We start from the raw sequence: 24,273 nt of genomic DNA on the forward strand, positions 1-24,273 counted from the left end.
ACCTATTATGTCCTTTTGAAGCTCCAGACTATCCTCCTCACAGTTAACAATGCTTCCAAGTTTTGTATCATCTGCAAATTTTGTAATTATGCCTTGATACATATAGGCAATTAATATATATCAGGAAAAGCAATGGCCCCAACATTGACCCCAAGGGAACTCCACTACAAACCTTCCTCCAGTCTAAAAAACATCCATTAACAACTATTCTCTGTCTCCTGTCACTCAACCAATTTCATATCCGTGTTGCTCCTGTCCATTTTATTCCATGAGTGCTAACTTTGCTCACCAGTCTGTTACAAGGCACTTTATCAAAAGCCTTTGGTAGTCCATGTACAATTCATCAACCATTATGCTCATTAGCTTTTTTTTAATTCATTCACAGGATGTGGGCTTCGCTGGCTTGGCCAGCATTTATTGCCCATCCCTAGTCGCCCTTGAGAAGGTGGTGGTGAGCTGTCTTCTTGAACCACTGCAGTCCATGTGGTGTAGGTACACCCACAGTTAGGAAGGGAGTCCCAGGGTTTTGACTGAGTGATAATGAAGGAACGGCGATATACTTCCAAGACGGGATGGTAAGTGACTTGGACGGGAACCTCCAGGTGGTGGTGTTCCCATCTACCTGCTGCCCTTATCCTTTTAGGTGGTAGTGGTCGTGAGTTTGGAAGGTGCTGTCTAAGGAGCCTTGGTGAATTCATGCAGTGCCTCTGTTACCTCTGTTCTCATCAAAAAGTGCCAGCAAGTTAGTTAAACACAATTTTCCTTTAACAAATCCATACTAGCTTTCCTTTATTAACCTATATTTTTTTCTTGTTCTTTCATGGGAGCAGCCATTGCTGGCTAGATCAGCATTTATTGCCCATCCCTAATTGCCCTATAGAAGATGGTGGTGAGCCACCTTCTTGAGCTGCTGTTGGGTAGGTACACTCAGTGCTGTTAGGTCAGTCAAGGTATTTGCCCAAATGACTATTAATTTTGTCTGTAATTATTGTTTCCAGAAGCTTTCCCACCATCAAAGTTATACTGACCGGCTGATAGCTGCTGGGCTTATCTTTTTGATGAAAGATGTAAGTAACATTTGCCATTCTCCAGTCCTCGGCACCATCCCTGAATCTAAGCAAGCCTGGAAAATTATGGCAAGTGCCTTCGAAATTTCCACCTTTACTTCCCTCAGTATCCTTGGATGCATTTCATCCAGTTCTAGTGCCTTATCAACTTTGAGTACAGACAGCATATCAACATCCTGAAGTTACCATTGACCAGAAAATGAACTGGACTAGCCATGTAAATACTGTGGCTACAAGAGCAGGTCAGAGGCTAGGAATCCTGTGGCAAGTAATAGCTTGCCTCCTGACTCCCCAGTGCTTGTCCAGCATCTGCAAGACACAAGTCAGGACTGTGATGGAATACATTCCTCTTGCCTGGATGAATGCAGCTCCAATAACACTCAAGAAGCTTGACACCATCCAGGACAAAGCAGCCTGCTCTATTGGCTCCATATCCACAAACATTCACTCCCTCCACCACTGACGCCCGTCCCTAGGGCGACTAGGGATGACGCACAGTAGCAGCAGTGTGCACCATCTACAAGATGCACTGCAAGAATCCTCCACAAGCCTCCTTAGACAGCACCTTCCAAACCCATGACCACTACCATCTAGAAGGACAAAAGCAGCAGATTGATGGGAACACAACCACCTGGAAGTTCCCTCCAAGCCACTTACTATCCTGACTTGGAAATATATCACCGTTCCTTCACTGTTGCACATTCAAAATCCTGGAACTCCCTCCCTTACAGCACTGTGGGCATATCTACACTACATGGACTGCAGTGGTTCAAGAAGGCAGCTCACTACCACCTCCTCAAGGGCAGTTAGGGATAGGCAATAAATGCTGACCTAGCCAGTGTCGTCCACATCCCATGAACGAATAAAACAAAATCCTCCTCCTTATCAATTAGAAACCCTTCAAATGTATAATTCTCCAACAACGGATCCTTCATTTACACACAGACTGAAATCACCCTTTGTCTCTTCAATGACTTTATCCTCAACTTCTGAGGAAACATTACCTCTCCAGCTCTGATGAGTTTAAGAGCTGAATTCTGTAAACAAGGTTTTTAATCTTCAAAGATTCAGGTCAATTTCCATGCTGAGTTCTGGGAACAAGTGGCTTAGATCTCCACAGATTCTGATAAGTTTATAAACTGAGTTGCATTAATAAATGATTGTGATCTTCATAAATGCTGAAGATTTTGGTAAGCTTTTAACAAACACCCCTCTCACCTATTGAGAGCTTATCAGCATCTACATTTCAGCTACTGGTGAAAGCCATCTTACTCTGGGTTACTATGGTTTTCACTGTGATGCCAAGTGGCATACCCTCTGCTGTTATAATGTGGAGGGTGATGCATGTCCTGGGTTGAGAGCCCAAATAAATGATTGCAAACTGTTTGATGCTGATTGGAGTTAAGCACAGCCCAAGACACAAGTGTAATCTTAGCTGTCTATCAGGAAGCTGTGGGATCTGATAATAAAACTGGTTTTGCACCTCATCCAATCTCACACTCCATTAAAGGAATCATCTAAGCTTAAACTGGTGTAGACCTGGTGGGTCAAATGCCGTGTTCCTGTGCTCTAATTTCTATGTAATTATATTTAAATGTGATTAATTTTCCCATTTCCAAGCATTAAGGACAGGAGAGAGATTAATTTAAGCAGTCCTGATTTCTCCACTCGCTATTCACCCATAAACAGAAAGGTGTTTTTGATTTCTGATTTCCCCCTTTGTAGGTGGTGGCGTGTTTTCTCCAACCTTCAGTTCTAGAGTTATCCAATCCTCTATTAATAACCCCACAGCAAATTCAAGATAGGGTAAAATAAGAGGGGGTTTATTTTTTGCTCACATACAAACATTGGAAGGGGTTTCGCAATATCTGCCCTGTTTGCATTCAATACAGTAAAAGAGGGATAAGGGAGAGAAAGGGGTTCAGGGCAAAGACCATGATAAAAATAAGAGTTATGGTTTCACATGAATCAAGAGTCCAGAACTAATGTTGAAGGAAGGTTCTTTCAGCTGACTTTGTCTGGCAGAATGCTTGGTCTTGGTCCTAGGAACTCGGTTGCAGGTTGAGTCCACTGAAGATGCAGCAAAGTATTTTTGTCTCCTGGGTATTAGTTCACTCTCTAGGTGAAATACAGTGTTCTTTCTGGAAATCAGACTTGGAGAGAGATGGAGGTCAAAGGCAGGCCGTTAGCCTGCAGTCTGGTTTTCCCTTCGGATGTTCAGCAACAACTGAAGTTAAAATTAAAAGGCTGTATAATTAAAGGAATTCAAACAGCTCAAGTCTCGGTCATGTGACAGGATGGTTTCAGGTCGAGCTTTTCAGCTAATGAGGCATCTTGGCTAAAATCCATTGTCTTTTGAGCAGGTAACGCAGGGGCTATTAGCACAGCCTTGGAGATTAGGACTCACAGATAGTTCTACCTTTGTCCATAGCTGATTGGTGCAGACTTATCGTCAATGAATGTTTGTGTTGGTTTGGCTGGAATGTTTATACAGTACAAGTAACATTCCAGGAGGATGATGAGGTAGCCTTTGTCCATTGGAACAGTCTAGAATCTTCAAAAACTCTGAGCACGTCATCAGCCATAGCCATTTTATCAGCCCAGCAGCTGTACATTTTTGAAAACAAAAAAAATAATTTTATAAAGTAGCCAGGCTGAAGTATATATATACACACACACTAGACCCTTGAATGACCTAATTTGTGAAACTAGTGAAGTGGAGGATGGAATGATGGCTGTTAGCACAAAGACACCTGAAAGGGCATTAAGCTGATTTTCCCACCTTTTATGTGGCACCTTATCAAATGCCTTTTGGAAATCCAAATCCATTACATCTACCGGTCCCCCTTCATCCATCCTGCTTGTTGGATCTTCAAAGAATGCTAATAAATTTGTCAAACACAATCTTCCTTTCATAAAGGATATTTTTATTCTGTGGGAGGCAGTAGCATTGTGGTATTGTCATTGGACCACTAATCTGGAGTCCCAGGCTAATGCTCTGGGGACACGGGTTCAAATCCCACCACCACAGCAAATAAATCTGCAATTAAAAGTTAGGCTCAATAACAATGACCATTAAACCATTGCCGATTGTTGTAAAAACTATCTGGTTGTTGTGAAAACCATCTAATGCCCTTTAGTGAAAGAAATCTGCTGTCCTTACCTGGTCTGGACTACACATTACTCCAGGCCCACAGCAATATGGTTGACTCTAAAATGGCCAAGCAAGTCATTCACTTCAAGGGCAATTAGGGATGGGCAAAAAATGCCAGCCTTGTCAGTGACACCCACATCCCAAGAAAGGATTTAAAAAAAAAAATCAGATCTCAGGTATACCATGTACCATGAACAAGTTTCAGGGAATTGGTAATATGCTGAAGGATTATTTCCTGAATGTTATGTACATTGATGCAATAGTACCATAGATGCTTACACATAAAAGGAGGGTCTTTGCTAGAGCAGTCTAAATCCAATCCTCCTCCCCTGCTCTCCACCCTTTACATCTTCCTCTGCTTTAAATGTTTATTAATTATTTCTTTAAAAGATGTAATGGTTTCAAACACTGCCTGTGGCAAAGCACCTGGCGCTCCAGGTAGACAAACCAGTAATTCTGGATGAGCTGCCAAAGGCCATCATGTTGTTTGAGATTAAAGAAATTTCCAGAAATGACAGTTTACTGGCAAAGTTGGATTCGACTCTGTGGGAATGGATCAACCCAGACCTGCTGGAAGTGTGCAAGATCATGCTCCCAGCAGGTGGTATGTCAGAATGCACGGGGAAAGGCATCATCACCTCGTCTGCAAGCAGAAGAGGAAGAGGGAGAAAATCAGAAATTGGTGTCCTATCTCACTGTTTAACATAGACTACAAAATTCTGTCCAAGGCCACCAACAATCAGGTCAAGGCTGTTCAGGAGTTGGTGATCCAACCAGATCAGACCTGCACTGCTCCCAGCAGGAAGATCTCGGATAGCCTTGCAGTGCTCAGGTATATGATCACCTTATGTGCTGGATAGGGGCACGGACACCTGCCCAATCAGTTTAAACCGGGAGAAAGCATTTGGCAGAATGTCACACCACCTGATGGATAATGCTGTCCAGAATGGGATTTTGGGAGGGAATCCACTATTGAATCTAACTGCTTTACCCATCAGTAGCACAGCTTCAATCAATGGCTGGGCATTGGGAAACTTTCCCATCAAATCTGGGTTGGAATTTTATAACAGCAGGATTTTACGGTCCTGCCAAAGTCAACTGAGTTTAGAATGGCTCGCCGCATTTAATGGCCCCGTCCCCACCGTGACAGGGCTGTAAAATTTCAGCTCTGGAGTCAGGCAGGGCTGTCCTTTCTCCTTTTTTGTTTATATGCTATATTGAGCTTTATGCCGAATCCATGAGGAAGGATGCAGGCATAAGAGAGCTGGTGATCCCAGGCAAACAGGGAAAAAAGTGACCACAGTGACCCTCATCCTGATGGCCACCTTAGTGAGTGGCTGCATCATTAGACCCCCAATAGGCAAACACTGAGAGTCACTATGTGCTGAGGTTCTACCTGTGCATGGATGACATCACCCTCTTCCACTCGGATCCACTGTCAGTCCGCAGACTGATGAACATTGGCCACCAGTTTAAATTGGCCTCAGGTCCAAAGTAAATCTCAGCAAGAGCAAAGCCATGTTCTCTGGAAACTGGCCTGACCGATCCTTTGTCCCCTTCCCCATTAGATCAGCCCACGTGGAAGTGCTGAGGATATGGTTCAGAGACGCTGGAACGTGTTAAAAACTGGAAGGGACATGAGCCATGGCAAAACAAAGGCTAGGCATGTGGGCGTGACCCTTCCTCTCCACTGTGGGTATCATCAGCTGTGAGGCACCCTTGTTGATGCTTTTCTCTGGCCCACGCTGGTATTGACAAGGTGGACGTGGAAAGGATGTTTCCTCTTTTGGGTGAGTCCAGAACTAGGGTGCACTGTTTTAAAAGCAGGGTCACAATTTTAGGACAGAGATGAGGAAATTTTTTTCTCTAAGTGGGTTGTGAAACTTTGGAACTCTGCCTCAGAAGGCGGTGGAGACGGGGTCATTGAACATTTTTAAAGCAGAGATGGATAGGTTCTTGTTTGGCAAGGGAATCAAAGGTTATTGAGAGTAGATGGGAATGTGGAATTCGAACCATGAATAGATCAGCCATTATCCTAATGAATGGTGGAGTGGGCTCGAGGGGCTGAATGGCCTACTTCTGCTCCTATGTTGTATGTTCATATAACCTACTCCTGGTCAGCCCAGCTGTCTTTTGCTTTATCTGGAGATTTAAAATGGATTGTGTTCACAGGGACAAAATGGAAAATCTCTTGATAAAAGTGGAAAAAACGTTCCCAATGTCACCCTCATGCTGATGGCCACCTTTGTGTGTGGCTGCATAAGGGTATGTATAGACCCTCAGTAAGGAAACACCAAGTGTCACTATGTGCTGAGGTTCTACCTGTTCCTGATGTTGTGAAGGATGGGTCAGGCCACTTTAATGTGCTACACTCCATTCAGTTGGACTATGCTATACCACCTATCCCTCATGGAAAAGTTGACGTAGAGAAACATCTTTGAGCACAAGTCCATCAGGTAGAAGTCCATATGTAACATCCTTGAAGTTCTGCTGAAAAAAATGTTGGATCCTGTCAGGCCATTCCCTGAGTAGACTGTCAAAGTTATTTGGCAGAATTATTAAAATTATGAGGTTTATGAGATTATTATACTTTAGTATTGTAGCTTTAAGTTTAGGGCAAATAAAGGGGGTCATGTGACCTGTTCTGAAATCTGCCTGACAGTAAAGCTGGTGGTTTGATTGTTAGAAATCAAAGGAAGGCTTTGATTGTTTTACTGGGAAGATGATGTGAGGTATTTATATTTGGAGACAATGGCAGCAATCTCTGATTTGACAATCAGTAGACTCTGAGTCTGCCAAAGTCCCAGAAAGGTGTTGAAGGTACTGGGTTGTAAATAGTTTTGCTTCAAACTGTCTGTTTACTTCTAAGATGATAAAGAGGTGTTCTCTTTCTCAATTAATGTGTTGCACGTTGCCACAGGAAGAGGGTAGAGGGAGCCACCTTTGAGATCAGGTTACAGTCTTGCCAACAAATCAATGAATAGGCAGGAGCTCCGTATGGTCAGCAAGAGGAGGCTGCCTGTTTTTTTGAGCTACCACAGCCAAATGCCGGAGGGAGACAGTCTCTAGTTGAAGATATGTATCCTGTAGCCACCAATGGATTCTGTGAGGTTCATCCTGGTATGGCCAGGAGGAGGTAGAATTATCAAAATAGGCTTTAATGCTGGTGGCAGATTTAAGAAACTCTGTCAAATCTGAGGAAAGTACCTGAAGATAATTATTCAAAGTTACTACTTGGCGAAGTAGGGGTAGGGGAACTCACTGGAAGCTGGGACTAACTGTGGACTATTTGCTATAGGGATTGTAATTCAGTGGAGAGCACAATGTGTGATAAGTATTAGTGGGGAATGTTCATCTCTCTAGTTTGAAGTAGTTGTTGCCGACAAAAAGAATGTGCTGTTTAGTCAATCGTGCTTTTAGTGATTCGTTACAGTAAATGTTTTCAAAAAACATGAAATCTTGATGTGCCATTCTTTTAGCTATCAACTGGAGGTTCACATCTCTTTTTTAATGTTATAGGTCTCTATGATGATCGCAACAGAATGCCTCATTGCTAGGACTTTGAAATAAGCACCAAGATGCAGCATAGCTGTTGGTGAGAAGTGTCCTTCCTGTTATTTCCTTCTTGCATGCTTGGAATCTCAACCCTTCTGCACGTTGCCCATAAGGTGGCTTCGGTGGGGAAGAGACCATTGTCCACCTCCTTCTGGAATTCACATTGCAAAGCAGGTCTGGGAAAAGATGCAGTGGTTTTTGCTTAGGTTCATCTTGAGCAGCTCTGTCATGCAGGACTCTGTGCTCTATGGGCTATTCCTAAGGTGGCACCCAGGATGTTGATGACTGGGGATTCAATGGTGGTAGTGGGGAGAGTATTCCATTCCTGACTTGTGCCTCGTGCATTGGCTTTGTGCAGTCAGGAAGTGAGTTCCTTGGCTCAGAATTCCCAGCCTCTAACCTGTTCTTGTAGCCAGTTCAGTTTCTCATTTTTTATTTGTTCATGGGATGTGGGCATTGCTGACTAGACCAGCATTTATTGCCCATCCCTAATTGCCCTTGTTCAGAGAGCACTTTTTTAAAGAGTCAACCACATTTTTTTAAGAGTCACATGTAGGCCAGACCAGGTAAGGATGTCAGATTTCCTTCCCTAAAGGACATTAGTGAACCAGATGGGTTTTTACAACAACCAACAACGGTTTCATCATCAGACTTTCAATTCCAGATTTTTATTGAATTCAAATGTCACCATCTGCCATGGCAGGATTCAAAGCCAGGTCCACAGAGAATTACCCTGGATCTCTGGCTTACCAGTCTAGTGACAATACCACTACGCCACCGCCTTCCCCCAATGATAAGCCCCTAGGCTGTTAATGGGGTGGATTCAGTGATGGTAATGTCACTGATTGTAAAGGGGAGATGGTTAGATTCTTTCTTATTTGTGCCAGGGTGACCAACCATCCTGGATTTGCTGGGACTGTCCTGGAATATGCCCTTCTGTCCTGCATTCCAGGTGTGAGCTTTCCAGTTTGCCATTTATCTCAGATTTCTGTCCTCTTGTGTCTAGTTGATCATGGTTGGTGTCTGTGCATGCAAATTCCAGAGCTGGAGCACTGCTCATGGACAGACACAGCCATGAGAAGCAGTACAGGCTGGCACTGGTGCAAGTCTCTTCCCAGCTTCGATACCATGTGTTTGATGAGTCCAGGAAAGAGGGGAGATGGGGGTGGGGGGGGGGGGAGTGGGGAAGGGGGAGAGACTCTGGGAGGTGGTCAGAGCCGGCGGGGTCTCTCAGGCCTAATTCGGGAGTGGGGGAAGGGGGGGAATAGGTGCCCTGGTTAAGTCTAACACAGGCACAGGGATGTTTCTGGCAGAGTTGAGTAAGAGGGTACTGTCAAACAGGTCTGAGGTTTGGGAAGTCCGTGCAGAATTCGAAAGGGGTGGGGCTGTACCAACCACACAGATCCCCAGGTCTTGCCAAGATCAGCCACCCCACCCGCCCCCTTCCTTTGTCCTCAGGTTTTTGTCCGCCATTTCAAAGTTAACTTGTTCAAGAATATCACAGTCCCCCTCCCCGATTTCTACAGCTACATTGTCCTTCTCCATAGTGAGCACAGAAGAAAAGTAATCATTCAAACACTCATCTCTGTCCTCCGGCTGCACGCACAGATTGCCATTTTGGTCCCTAATGGGCCCTTCCCTTTCCCTGGTTATCCTCTTGCCCTTAATATATTTATAAAATGCTTTGGGGTTTTTCATTATCTTGCCCGCCAGTGTTTTTTCATGCCCCCTCTTCACTCTCCTGACCACTTTTTTAAATGCCCCCCTGCATTTTCTATACTCCCCAAGGACTTCTGCTGTTTTCATCCCTCTGTATCTGCCATAAGCCTCCTTTTTTCCCTTATCCAATCCTCTATATCCCTTGACATCCAGAGTTCCCTGGACTTGTTAGTCCTACCCTTCATATTTACGGGAACATGTTGGCCCTGAACTCTCACTATTTCCTTTTTGAATGACTCCCACTGGTCTGATGTAGACTGTCCTACAAGTAGTTGCTCCCAGTCCACTTTGGCCAGATCCTGTCTTATCATAATGAAATCGGCCTTCCTCCAATTCAGGATCTTTATTTCCGGTCCATTTTTGTTCTTTTCCAAAACTACCTTAAATCTTACAAAGTTATGGTCACTATCCCTGAAACGCTTCCCCACTGACAGTTCTACCATTTGCCTGGCTTCATTCCCAAAAATTAGGTTCAGTATCACCCCTTCTTTTCCAGGACTTTTTACGTGCTGGCTCCAAACCCTCTCCTGGATGCACTTTTAAGAATTCAGCCCCCACTAAGCCTTTCACACTAACACTATCCCTATTAATATTGGGGAAGTTGAAACCCCCTGCTATTATTACCCTATTATTTTTACACTTCTCTGAGATTTACCCACATATCTGCTCCTCTAGCTCCCCCTGACAGTTTGTTTGTAGGCTCCCAGCTCTCTTTGCAACTGGGTCCAATCAGACAGAGGCAGTGTCACTTTCCACATTGAAACAGAACCCAACAAGTAGCAACATGAACTCCTTAGACCCTGAGACTACTGTTGCCACATCCATTAATTCAATGAAGCCGTCTGCGCCTGATAGTTATCAGCCTCCTTTGACACAAAAAACAACAGTTCAAACAACACTACCCATTGTCTCAGGTCACTACATGCCTGAGTCCTCTGCAACTCCAGCACTTGGTAAAACAGCTACAGAAAACCAAATTAATTCAACACGTCAAGTTACAACATCAATATCAACACCTGTACTGAAGCCTACACAGACTGAATCCACTGTAACAAGTAGGCAACCAACTGGCACTGACGTCACCCAACCTTATACACACTCATTGTATTCAACTCTAACAACTGGAACTTCAAGCACAGGATTGCACCTCAGAAAACAAGAAATAATTCTGACCATCTGCTTGAGCACCAATATTGGAGTTGTCATTCTTACCATTATTATGTATAATGTTACCAAATGTAAACGAAGGAGAGCACAGTATTCACATCGCCCTCTCTATGCCAGTTCATATGAGGAGCCAGGAGGAAGTTACAATATTCCAGATGACACATTGGTAATTTCAGGAGGCCTTTATGATGAATCATGTGTTCATAATCCCAACATGACCGTTCTTCAAGAAGATGATGAGCCTCACAGAGAATATCCTGCCTTTACTTCCAAATACAGCCAATTCAGACTGGAATTTTTAACAGAGGAAAGGGAGGTCACAAGTCAAGGATCTTCCTTTAGTACATTTCAAGCATAATCAAAGCCTTATTATAATCTGCTACCCAAATTCTGAGTTGCCCATGTTTCACATATAGGTTTTCATCAATAATAAAACAAATGAAGAATAGTAGATTTTTGTACTTTGACCTTTGTACTTTCACTCAAAAAAAGCATTCCAGAAATTGCAAGTACTTCAACTCTCATTAAACACCAAAGCAACAGTCCAACAGGAGGTTACTTTCCAAACATTTGCGAAAAGCAAAATTCCTGGAGTTTTAAATGGTGAGGTGGGTGATGATGTGCAAGAATCAGATTTAGATGTTCAGCATCAGTCCAAAACAAAGTAGATTCGGACAGATCAGTTTTCACAATAAATGCAAACAGCTGCCACACCCGAGAGGCACCACCAGTGGCTGTGAGTCTGATGAGAGTTTAGTGTATGTTTTCACATCACTTTTCTACCTCAGTTTCAAGGGCACCCCTTCTATCTCTTTGTTGGAAGTACTTTCTCTGCTCCTGTACAGCATACTCCAGTAATCACTCCCAGCAAAGTGATTGCCCACTTTTGGTTTTTAAGTTCTACCCATATGGTGTCATTTGAGGAACCTTCTAAGATATCATCCCCCCTTACTGAAGTAATTGACTCCTTGATCAAGAGTGCAATGCCACATTCTCTTTTACACCCCCACCCTGTCACCCCTGAAGTTTTTATACCATGGAACATTGAGTTGCCAGTCCTACCCTTATCTCAACCATGTCTCTGTTTTAGCAACAATACCCTATTCCCATGTGTTTATCAACACCCTCAATTCATCTGCCTTACTTGTAAGACTCCTTGACTTAGAATAGATGCAATCCAACCTTGCGTCACTCCCTTGTGCCTTAACAGGTCTATATTTGCTCTGCCTTCCAGACTGACTTAGTTTCTCTTCTATATTTGGCTGTGTATCACCGCCTACTGTACCTCCACTTTGTATCCCATCCCTCTGCCAAATTAGTTTAAACCCCCCCCCCCCCACCAACAGCACTAGCAAACCTCCCCACAAGGATGTTGGTCCTGTTCCGGTTCAGGTGCAACCCGTCCGACTTGTACAGGCCCCACCATTGCCAGAAATAGACCCAGTGATCCTAGAAACTAAAGCCCTCTCTCCTGCACCATCTCTTCAGCCATACATTCAACCTCTTTATCCTTCTATTCCTATACTCACTAGCATGTGGCACAGGGAGTAACCCAGAGATTACAACCTTTGAGGTCCTGTTTTTTCATATGTTACCTAGCTCCCTAAATTGTTGCAGGACCGCGTCCCTCTTTCTAGCTATGTCATTGGTACCAATGTGAACCATAACCTCTGATGGTTCACCCTCCCCCTTCAAAATGCCCTGCAGTTGTTCTGTGACATGCTTGACCCTGGCACCAGGAAGGCAATGCTCCATCCTGGAGTCATGTCTGCAGCTGCAGAAGTGCCTGTCTGCACCCCTCACTATTGAGTCTCCTAACACTATTGCTCTTGCACTCTTACTTCTCCCACCTTGTGCAGCTGAGCCACTCACAGTGCCGTAAACGTGGCTCTGGCTGCACTCTCCAGAAAAACAGTTCTTGAGTGAGATGCACTCTGGGGCTTTCCCGACTACCTGCCTGACTCCCTTCTTCTGACTGGTGCTCACCCATTCCCTCTCTGACTGCACTTTCTTAAGCTGTGGAGTGACCACATCTAAAAATGTGCTATCCACTTAACCCTCAGCCTCGCGGATGCACCGCTGTGTCTCTAGCTGATGCTCAAGCTCCGAAACCTGTTGCTCAAGCTGGTGAAGCTGGTGGTACTTCCTGCAGATGGCCATCCAGAGAGCAAGGAGTGTCTAAGAATTCCCACAAGCTGCAGGCCGTACAACACATGGGACTGATCTCCCTTGCCATACTCTTTGTTTGTTTTAATTAAAAGACAATTTGTTTAAATTTAAGCCAAATAAAAAACTATTTAGTTTGTCTTAAAAAAAACAAATGCTGAGATTGTTACCCTCTGTAATGTCACTTTAAAATGGAAAAAAAAATACTTACCCACTACATAGAACATAGAAAATAGGAGCAGGAGTAGGGCATTCGGTCCCTTGAGCCTGCTCCGCCATTCATTATTTATGGCTGATCATCCAACTCAATAGCCTGCTCCCATTTTCTCCCCATATCCTTTGATCCTTTTTGCCCCAAGAGCTATATCTAATTCCTTCTTGAAAACATACAATGTTTTGGCCTCAACTACTTTCTGTGGTAGCGAATTCCACAGCCTCAACACTCTCTGGATGAAAAAATTTCTCCTCATCTCAGTCCTAAATGGTCTACCCCGTATCCTCAGACTGTGACCCCTGCTCTGGACTCCCGCACCATCGGGAACATACTTCCTGCATCTACCCTGTCTAGTCCTGTTAGAATTTTATAGGTACCTACCAATCAGCTCTCTCTTGTCCTGACTTGCATGGTATGAATGTCACACACCTTGAAACTATATGTTTGACATGAAATGAATATTGTAAATATGTACTGTAATTATAAATGGAATGTAAGTGCAAATATAATAAATGTAAATGCCTGGGTGTATGGTGGATACAAGTTGAAGGGGGAAGTAGGGGGACGGCAGGGGAGTGGCACTCGGTGAATTGCTCTTACAGACAGCACGCTTGGACACGATGGGCCAAATGGAACTGCTTCTTTGCTCTAACCATTCTATTCTGGTGAGGCACCTGAGTGCCACATGCTGGGTTCAAAGCGACTGATATGTTTTTCACTTTATAGAATGTCTATTTCACAGAATTGTTATCATGTAGGAGGCCATTCGGTCCATCGTGTCTGCAACGGCTCTCTGATTATTTTAATTTAGTGCCATCTCCTGCCTTATCACCGTAACCTGTACTTTGTTTTTTATGTAAAATGTATACATTTTACGAATTAAGTATATTTTTTGCAGGGAAAACAGCCAAAAGCCATTGTATCAAAAAAAGCCAATTCCAGATGCTGATTGGCTGAAACGCCGTTGCCACAATTGAGCCAATCAAGCGGCGAGGTCAATGGCTGATGTCATACGCAAGCATTGGGGGAACGGTGACGTAGGTGGGTGCTCCAGTCCGATGATGGGAATTCAGTTGTTGTCAGCCCGGGATTAGGTATCAGTCAAAGGCTTCCGCTTCACCATCAACAAATCTTTCCCGTGGTGGCAGGTTCGGGGTTAAAATCGCGGGCCAGAGAACCGGAGAAAGGGGCGCAGGCGCAGCGGGACCAGAGGGAGGACCGCATGCGCATTGGGCTCTGTGTCCAGAGTAGAAATGGCGCGTGCGCAGTGTTTTACATGAGCAGAGAGATAGCCGAATGCGCACTCTGCTGAGTCATACGGGCTCTAAATGTTAACTGTTTCTCTCTCCACAGATGCTGTTGGACCTGTTGAGTTTTTCCAGCATTTGCTGTTTTTATTTTGCGTGCGCATTAGGCCTTGTCAACGGAGTGGGTGGGCCTGCATGTGAATTGCGTACTTTGAACGGAGAAGGGTCCGCATGCGCAGTGGAAGGGGAACTCGTGAGAGGGCCGCATGCGCATTCTGACCGAAGTCAGTAGTAGTAACAGGAAAGTGTTACACTGTTTCACGTGATACTGAACACAGCTGTGGAATGTTGCTACTGCCGGAATCACTTCCCCCCCCGTTATAATTCCATTATATTTTTAAACTCAGAAGTATTTCCTTGATTTGCAGCATTGAGGACTTTCGCCTGGTACTGTGATAGAGTAATAGGAACTGGCTCTGTTTCTGATTCATCCAGGGATACAATGGGATCTATCGGATTAGGAATAATTGGAACAATCCTCTCAGGAGTTTCTGTAACGGATAGTGCCCTTACTACATAGAATTCTACACAGAAACAGGTCTGTTCGTGTTCCACACGAGCTTCTCTCCAAATTACTTCATCTGAACTTTTAATATTTTTCTTTTTCAGTTTTTTTATATTTTACTTGTTGATTTCAAATCTTAACTCAATTCAGCCTCTGGCTGTGACAGGAGTTGACTTTAATAAACCATTAATAAATCTAAGCCTATTAACCAACTTTCTCTTCTTTTCTCCCTGGAAAGGAACTTGTAGAGAAAAGAGCCTGAGCCTGTTCAGTCCCCCCTGATGGTTATGCCCTCTCAGTATCAGCCTTGTAAGTATTTACACTTTTTTTTTGTAATATGAAGGCCAGAACTCCCCACAATAATAAGTGTGGTCTAACTAAAGTTCTGCACAGAATACATAACAGTGTAACAGAGTATCTCTACTATGGAATTCTATCCTCTGGAAATTAACCCCAGTGTTTGACTTTTTTACAGCCTTGTTAACCTGTGATGCTACTTTTATTGATTTGTGTATCTCTACCCCTATCCACCTTCACCCCCCCTTCCCCGCTTTAGACTCTCCCTCTCCAAGAAGCATATGGCCTTGTTCCGCCTACCTGAGCACACCTAAGTCCCTCTGAAAATCAACAGTAACATTTTAAAAATATTGTGTTTCTATTTTTTCTACCAAATTGGAAAAATCCATGTTTCATTAATTATATTCCATCTGCCAGGTTCTTCACTCAATCTCTTTGCATCCTCCTCACAGCTTAATATCCTACCTAGCTTTGCACTGCCAGCAAACTTGAATACATTACATTTGGTTCCTTCATTCAAATCATAGAATGGTTACAACACAGAGGCTATTTGACATGTGTCTGTACTGGTTCTATGAAGGAACAATTGACCTACTGCCTTTTCCCCATAGCCTTACAATTTTTTTCATTTTTAATTAATGATCCAATTCCCTATTAAAAGCCACAATTGATCCTGCTTCCACCACACTCTCAGGCAGTGTATTCCAGATCCTAACCATTTGCTGTGTGGAAAAGTTTTTCCTCATGTCATTGCTTTTTGCAATTATCTTAAATCTGTGCCCTCTGGTTCACAATCCTTTGACCAATGGGAGCAGTTTCTCCCTCTGCCCTCGCCCCTCATGATTTTAAATAACTCTATCAAATCTCCTCTCAACCTTCCCTTCTCCAAGGAGACTAGTCCAATTACAAAGGAAGATTAGAGAAATTAAAGTTCCTTATCCCCAGAAATATTCTTGTGAATCTTTTTTGAACCCTGTCTAATGTCTTCACATCCTTCCTAAAGTGTGGTGCCCAGACCTCGATGTAATTCTCCAGTTGAGGCCAAACCTGTTTTATACAGGTTTAACTTAACTACCTTGGTCCTTGGCACAGATTGTAAATAGCTGACACCCAAGCATTGATCCTTGCGCTTCATCACTACCAATCTGAAAATGACTTACTTATTGTTACTTTCTGTTTTGTGTCCATTAACAATCCCCAGTCCTTGCTAATATATTACCTGTGACCCCACAAGCCCTAAATTGGTGCATTAAACTAAATTTTGGTACCTTATCAAATACTTCTTCAAAATCCAAATCCATCTCGTGTCCTAGCGAATTGAATAACGAGAGCTGTAGAGAGGGCTTTAAACTAACTAGAGGAGGGGAGGGTTAGAACAAAGAACAAAGAAAAGTACAGCACAGGAACAGGCCCTTCGGCCCTGCAAGCCTGCGCTGACGATATTGCCCGACAACTAAAACATTTTGCACTTGCGGGGTCTGTATCCCTCTATTCCCATTCTATTCATGTATTTGTCAAGCTGCCTCTTAAACACCACTATCGAACCTGCTTCCACCACCTCCTCTGGCAGCGAATTCCAGACACTCACTATCCTCTGCATAAAAAAAACCACCCATCTCCTCTATAGTTTTCTCTCACCTTTAATCTATGTCTCCTAGTAATTGACTCTTTCACCCTGGGAAAAAATTTCTGACTATCTACTCTGTCCATGCCACTCATTATTTTGTAAACTTCTATCAAGTCGCCCCTCAATCTCCGTCGTTCTAGTGAGAACAATCCGAGTTTCTCCAACCTCTCCTCATAGCTAATAACCTCCAGATCAGGCAGCATCCTGGTAAACCTCCTCTGTACCCTCTCCAACGCCTCCATATCCTTCTGGAACTGTGGTGACCAGAATTGCACGTAGTATTCCAAGTGTGGCCTAACCAAGGTTCTATACAGCTGCAGCATGACTTCCCAGCTTTTATACTCAATACCCCTGCCGATGAAGGCAAGCATGCCATATGCCTTCCTGACTACCTTATCTACCTGCGTTGCCACTTTCAGTGACCTGTGGACCTGTACACCGAGATCCCTCTGCCCGTCAATCACTTAAGGGTTCTGCCATTTACTGTATAATTCCTGCCTGTATTAGACCTTCCAAAATGCATTACCTCACATTTGTCCAGATTAAACTCCATCTGCCTTTTCTCTGCCCAAGTCTCCAACCGATCTATATCCCGTTGTATCCTTTGACAATCCTCTTCACTATCTGCAATCCCTCCAATCTTAGTGTCGTCTGCAAACTTACTAATTAGCCCAGTTACATTTTCCTCCAAATCCATTATGTATACTACAAACAGCAAAGGTCCCAGCACTGATCCCTGCGGAACTCCTTAGTCACAGCTCTCCATTCAGAAAAGCACCCTTCCACTGCTACCCTCTGTCTTCTATGACCAAGCCAATTCTGTATCCGTCTTGCCAGCTCACCTCTGATCCCGTGTGACTTTACCTTCTGTACCAGTCTGCCATGAGTGACCTTGTCAAAGGCCTTACTGAAATCCATGTATGTAACATCCACTGCCCTTCCATCGTCGATCATCTTTGTCACTTCCTCGAAAAACTCGATCAAGTTAGTGAGACACGACCTCCCCTTCACAAAACCATGCTGCCTCTCACTAATACGCCCATTTGCTTCCAAATGGTAGTAAATCCTTTCACGAAGAATCTTCTCCAATAATTTCCCTACCACTGATGTAAGGCTACCGGCCTGTAATTTCCTTGATTATCCCTGCTACCTTTCTTAAATAATGGAACAACATTGGCCATTGTCCAGTCCTCTGGGACCTCACCAGCAATCTCCTCCCTTGCCTCCCTCAGTACTCTGGGGTAGATCCCATCTGGCCCTGGGGACTTATCCACCTTAATATTCTTTAAGATGCCTAACACCTCTTCTTTGGTCTCAACATGATCCACGCTATCTACACATTCTTCCCTAGACAAATCGATCGCTAAGTCCTTCTCTTTGGTGAATTCTGATGGGAAGTATTCATTTAGTATCTCTCCCATTTCTTCTGGCTCCACACACACATTCCCCCCTCTGTGCCTGAGTGGGCCTACCCTTTTCCTGGCTACCCTCTTGCTTTTTAGATATGTATAAAAGGCCTTGGGATTTTCCTTAATCCTGGTTGCCAGTGACTTTTCATAACCCACTTTAGCTGTCCTGACTCCTTGCTTAAGTTTCTTCCTACTTTCTTTATATTCTCCATGGGCTTCAGCTGTTCCCAGCCTTCTAGCCCTTATGAATGCTCCCCTTTTCTTTTTGACTAATCTCACAATATCCTTCATTATCCAACATTCCTGAAACTTGCCATGCTTATCCTTCATCCTAGCAGGAACATGCCGGTCCTGAATTCTTATCAACTGATGTTTGAAAGCCCCCCCACGTGTCAGTTGTTCATTTGCCCTCAAACATCCACCTCCAGTCTAGATTCCTCAATTCCTGCCTAATATTGTTATAATTAGCTTTCTCCCAATTAAGCACCTTAACCCGAGGACTCCTGTTATCCTTATCCACCAGTACCTTGAAACTTACTGAATTATGGTCACTTTTCCCGAAATGCTCCCCTACTGAAACTTTGACCACCTGGCCGGGTTCATTCCCTAATACCAGGTCCAGTATTGCCTCTTCCCTAGTTGGACTATCTACATATTGTCTCAGGCAGCCCTCCTGGATGCACCTTACAAATTCTGCACCATCCAATTCTGGAGAAGGGATAAGAAGGCTTACAAAGCAAAAAGAATGGCGGCAATGCAGGGCAGCTACTTAGGTAATGATACCCAGAGTGTGACAGGAAGGGACAGAGTGTACAAACATTAAAGAAAAAGCAGAAAATAGGGTCAAAGAGGGAAAAAATGGTAAAAAGACACAATTAATGGCCCTTTACTTAAATGCACATAGTATTTGGAACAAAATATATGAAGTAACGGTACAAATAGAGATTAATGAGTATGATCTTATAGCTATTACTGAGACATGGTTACAAGGAGATCAAAGCTGGGAACTAAATATTCAGAGGTATGTGACTTTTCGAAAAGACAGGCAAGAAGGAAAGGGTGGTGGTGTAGCTTTGTTAGTACAAGATGGAATAAGTACAAGAGCAAGAAATGATCTTGGATTGGAAAATGTGGAGTCCATATGGGTGGAGGTAAGAAATAACAAGAGGAAAAAGACACTGATGGGAGTAGTCTTTAGGTCCCTAACATGAGCTATGCTGTTGGACAGAGAATAAATCGGGAAATAACGAGGCATGTAATAAAGGCAGCATATTAAACATGGGTGACTTTAATCTCCATGTAGATCGGGAAACTCAAATTGGCAGAGGTAGTCACGAGCAAGAATTCATAGAGCATAATCGGGACACTTTCCTGGAACAATATTTTGTGGATGCAACCAGGGATCAGGCTATTTTAGATCTGGTAATGTGTACTGAGATATGGTTAATAAATGATCTCAGAATAAAAGACACCCTAGGAAACAATGACCGTAACATGGTGGCATTTAGCACAGATTGAGAGTGGGAAACTTAGTTCGGAAACATCTGTGCTAAACTTAAATAAGGGTAAATACAAAAAAATGAGGGCAGAGTTGGTTGCAGTAGACTGGGAAATAAGTTTAGCAGAAAAGACAGTTGATGAACAACGGCAGACCTTTAAGAAAATAGTTCATGACTCACAACTAAGATATATCCCAGTGACAAAGAAGGATTGTAGGAAGGGGATAAACCAACCATGTTTAAGCAAGGAAGTTAAGGATTGTATCAAAGTGAAAGAAAAAGCATACAATGTGGCAACGATTAATGGTAAGCCAGAGGATTGGGAAAGTTTTCAAAACCAACAGAAGATGATCAAGAACATAATAAAGAGGGAGAAAACAAACTTTGTGGCTAAACTGGCAAGTAATATAAAAATGGACAGTAAAAGCTTCTTTAAATATATAAAAAGGAAGAGAGCGGCCATGGTCAATTTAGGCCCCTTAGAGAATGCGGCTGGGGAAATAATAATGGGGAACCAGGAAATGGCAGAGAAGTTGAATAAATACTTTGCGTAAGTCTTCATGGTGGAAGACACTAGTAGCATACCAAACGTACTAAATAATCATGGGGCAAAAGCAGAGGAGGAAATAAATACTTTTTCTCCAGTGATAGTTATTGTATTAGGGTAACTAATGGGGCTAAAGGCTCATAAGTCATTTGGACCTGATGGGTTGCATCCTAGGATATTAAAGGAAATAGCTGCAGAGATAGTGAATGCACTGGTAGTAATCTTCCAAGAGTCCTTAGATTCTGGAAAAGTCCCAGAGGATTGGAAAACTGCCAATGTAACACCCTTAAACAAAAAGGGAGTGAGACAAAACACAGGTAACTGTAGGCCAGTTAGCTTAACATCTGTCATTGGAAAAATGTTGGAGTCTATTATAAGGGATGCAATAGCAGAGCATTTAGAAATGCATAATAGAATCAAGCAGAGTCAGCATGGCTTCACGAAGGGGAAATCATGCCTGACAAATTTACTAGAATTCTTTGAGGAGGTAACAAGCAAGATAGATAAAGGGGAACAGTAAATGTAATATATTTGGATTTCCAAATGGCGTTCGATAAGGTACCACGCCTAGGGCTACTTAATAAGATAAGAGCCCGTGGTGTTGGAGGTAGTATGTTTGCACGGAAAGAGGGCTGGCTAATTAATAGAAGACAGAGAGTTGGGATACGGGAGGCATTTTCAGGATGGCATCCTGTAACTAGTGGAGTGCCACAGGGATCAGTGTTGGAGCCACAATTATTTACAATATATATTAATGACTTGGATGAGGGAAGTGAATGTACTATCACCAAGTTTGCAGATGACACAAAAATAGGTGGGAAGGCAAGTGGTGAGGATGACACAAAGAGTCTAAAGAAATCTAGACAGGTTAAGTGAGTGGGCAAAAATGTGGCGGCTGGAATATGTGGGAAAGTGTGAGGTTAAGCACTTTGGCAGGAAGAATAGAGGAGCTGAATATTATTTAAATGGAGAAAGCTGCAGCACAGAGGGTTTTGGGGGTCCTTGTGCATGAACCCAGAAAGTTAGCATACAAATTCAGCAGGTACTAGTAAGGCAAATGGAATGCTGGCCTTTATTTCAAAGGAATAGAGTATAAAACTAGGAAAGTCTTGCTAAAACTAGACAAGGCACAAGTTAGACCATACCTGGAATACTGTGAACAGTTTTGGTCCCCTTATCTAAGGAAAGATATGCTGGCATTGGAGGCAGTCTAGAGAAGGTTCACTAAGTTAATCCCAAGTATGGAGGGATTTTCTCATGAGGAGAGGTTGAGTAGGTTGGGCTTGTACTCTTTGGAATTTAGAAGAATGAGAGGTGACCTTATTGAAACATATAAGATTCTTGAGGGGCTTGACAGGGTAGATGCCATGAGGTTGTTTCCCCTTGTGGGACCAGAGGGCAAAATCTAAGAGTAAGGTGGCACCCACTTAAAACAGAGATGAGGAGGAATTTCTTCACTCAGTGGGTAGTCAATCTGTGGATTGGAGTTGAGGATGATCATATCAGCCATGATCTCATTGAATAGCGGAGCAGACTTGATGGGCTGAATGACCTACTTCTGCCCCTACGTCTTATGGTCTTACTTCATCCACTGTTTCCCCTTTATCTATGCTGCTAGTTGCAACCGCAGAAAAACAGGTTTTCACTTCATAAATTCATGTTGACTCTGCGCAATCATGTTATGATTTTCTAAGTGCCCTGTTATGACCTCTCGCATATTATCTGTCCTCTGGTTCTCTAATGGAATAGGTGATTGTTGGAGGAATGGTATCTGGAACAACAAGCTACTTTTGATGATTCGGGAATAATTTTAATGTTATTTTTATGGTAATGTTATGTGTCCTGTGGAATGCAATGGTTGAAAGTTGAATGTATCTTTCAGAGTCTTTGAGAAAGTACCAATTAGGTTTTCTCTTTTGGGTCCTGAGTCTAAATTCAGCTCAATGTGATGGGTTGTCAATCTCTGTTCACTGTTACTTGAAATGAGTTTGAGAAGTTCCCACTGCCAGTGAGTTCACATTCAAAGCCAGCCCAAATTTGTCAGCACTGATTTTACACAGTTACAGTCATTCAGGGTGCAGTCGCGCTGCAAAATAGCATCAATGCTTTAGCTTCCAACGCCAAGCTTTGGAAATATAAATTTGATAAGACGCAGATTGACTTGGAAGCAAAGCTGAATGAGACTCGCTTCTGTCGGGAGCCTTAACTGTCAGGTAGACCCTAACTCCAGATTCATATTTTACTATAACTGCAGCTTCATACATACCCTACAATTGTAGTGTAAGTAAAGCCCTTGGATTGTCCCCAATAGTGGCTATTGCCAGTAATTGTAGCAGATGCTTGTTTGAGCCTGGTACCAACAGTGTTGGGGTTTTGTTGTACCTGAGAACCAGAAAGCTGATTACTGTTTCCCATGTTTTGTGTGTTCAGGTTTGCAAGATGGAGATTGTTCAGATACTTTGGGACTAAGAGCCAAAATGGAAATAGTGAAAGGAACAGAAATGTTCATAAATGATTTAGCCTGGATCAACAGAGATGCCTGGACTTGGATTAGCTGAGAGTCATGGACCCAGTCAGCTGGAGACTGTCCCTCTGAACAGGGAAGGTTTTCGCTGTTTTATCTGTGGGAAAAGCTTCAAGTGGCCTTATCTTTTAAAAATGCATCTGCTAGTTCACACAGGTGAGAAACCGTTTGAATGCACACTATGTAAAAAGCGATTTAATAAAGCTGGTTACTTAACAATACATCAACGATATCACACAGGACAGAAACCATTTGAATGTACAGAGTGTAAGAAGCGGTTTTGCACATCTCATGATCTGAAAACACATCAGCGAACTCACACTGGGGAGAAGCCATTTGAGTGCACAGTGTGTAAGAAAAGGTTTGGACAATCCGCTAACTTAACACATCATCAGCGAACTCACACGGTTGAGAAACCCTTTGAATGTTCAGTGTGAAAAAAGCATTTTAGCAAATCCAGTAACTTGATTCAGCATCAGCGATTTCACACTGGAGAGAAACCGTTCGAGTGTACTGCATGTAAAAGACGGTTTTATGCATATGGTCAGTTAACACGGCATTATCAAACTCACACTGGAGGGAAACCGTTCGAATGTAGAGTTTGTGGAAAGCACTTTTATACCTCTGGCTGCTTGACTAGACATCAACGAATTCACACCGGTCAGAAATCACCATAGCCCTCATTGTGTGCCCAGGACAGTGACTTGGTCCAGCAACAGTGAATTCATGTTGAAAAGTAATGTAACTGGAATCTCCTGCATGAATTATTCTCTAAGTTGCTTTCTCCGTGGGATGTAATCATTTAGATATTTCGAATCGATTCCTTTCCTGCAGTGACTGTCCCCAGTACAAACATAGCCCTGGTGTTAATTTTATAAATTAATGTTACAGATATACAGGTGGAGGGCATTCACTGGATGATTACTTGAGTACATATAATGAGATACTTATTGACATACTTATTGACTCTGCAGTTGTTTTGTAGAGTTAGAGGCTATGCAGTTGTAATTTTTTGCTTTGCAAATAAATGTAAAACAGAGTAAAGATGACTACTGGTTGTCTCCTTTGCCAACTGGCTGTCAGAAGTTTAACACCTGGTCTGAGGTTCCTGTCACTCACTATGTCCAGAACGAGTTCCAGAACTTAGCATTAACTGAAACCTCCAAATATTATAAGCCCAAAAGGCAAAGACAGAATCCATTTAGTGCCAGTTCAGAAGCAAAACTGCTGAGGATATTTCATAGGTCTCCAAATAGTAAGAGCAAGACAGGTAGTGGTGCAATCTGCAGGGAAATCAGAGTGCAAAAAATATAAATTGATGACATTGAGGGACTTTAATTCCCCAAATATCAATTGGAATAATTTTAGAGTTGAAGGTAAGAAGGTGGAAGGAATTTCTGAAATGTGTTCAGGAGAACGTTCTTGACCAGTGGTGTAACTCAGAAGGAGGCATTACTGGATATGGTGCTGGGGAATGAGGGAGGGGCAAGTGAACCCCAAGTGTCTGTGGGGAAAA

General features: G+C 43.1%; 1 long non-coding RNA gene across 2 annotated transcripts; it reads left to right on the forward strand.

Moving 5' to 3' along the window:
- Nucleotides 1-14,093: 14,093 nt before the first annotated feature.
- Nucleotides 14,094-23,853, forward strand: LOC121279677. 2 transcript variants are annotated; one of them, XR_005943470.1, is made up of 4 exons: nucleotides 14,094-14,136; nucleotides 14,718-14,887; nucleotides 15,093-15,163; nucleotides 22,664-23,853. It is a non-coding gene; the product is annotated as an uncharacterized LOC121279677 (long non-coding RNA). The 2 variants fall into 2 exon arrangements; XR_005943469.1 differs by lacking the exon at nucleotides 14,094-14,136 and having other exon boundaries at nucleotides 14,178-14,887.
- The last annotated feature ends 420 nt before the right edge of the window (nucleotides 23,854-24,273 follow it).

The sequence above is a fragment of the Carcharodon carcharias genome, chromosome 7 (assembly GCF_017639515.1).
Source record: "Carcharodon carcharias isolate sCarCar2 chromosome 7, sCarCar2.pri, whole genome shotgun sequence".
Taxonomy (NCBI): domain Eukaryota; kingdom Metazoa; phylum Chordata; class Chondrichthyes; order Lamniformes; family Lamnidae; genus Carcharodon; species Carcharodon carcharias.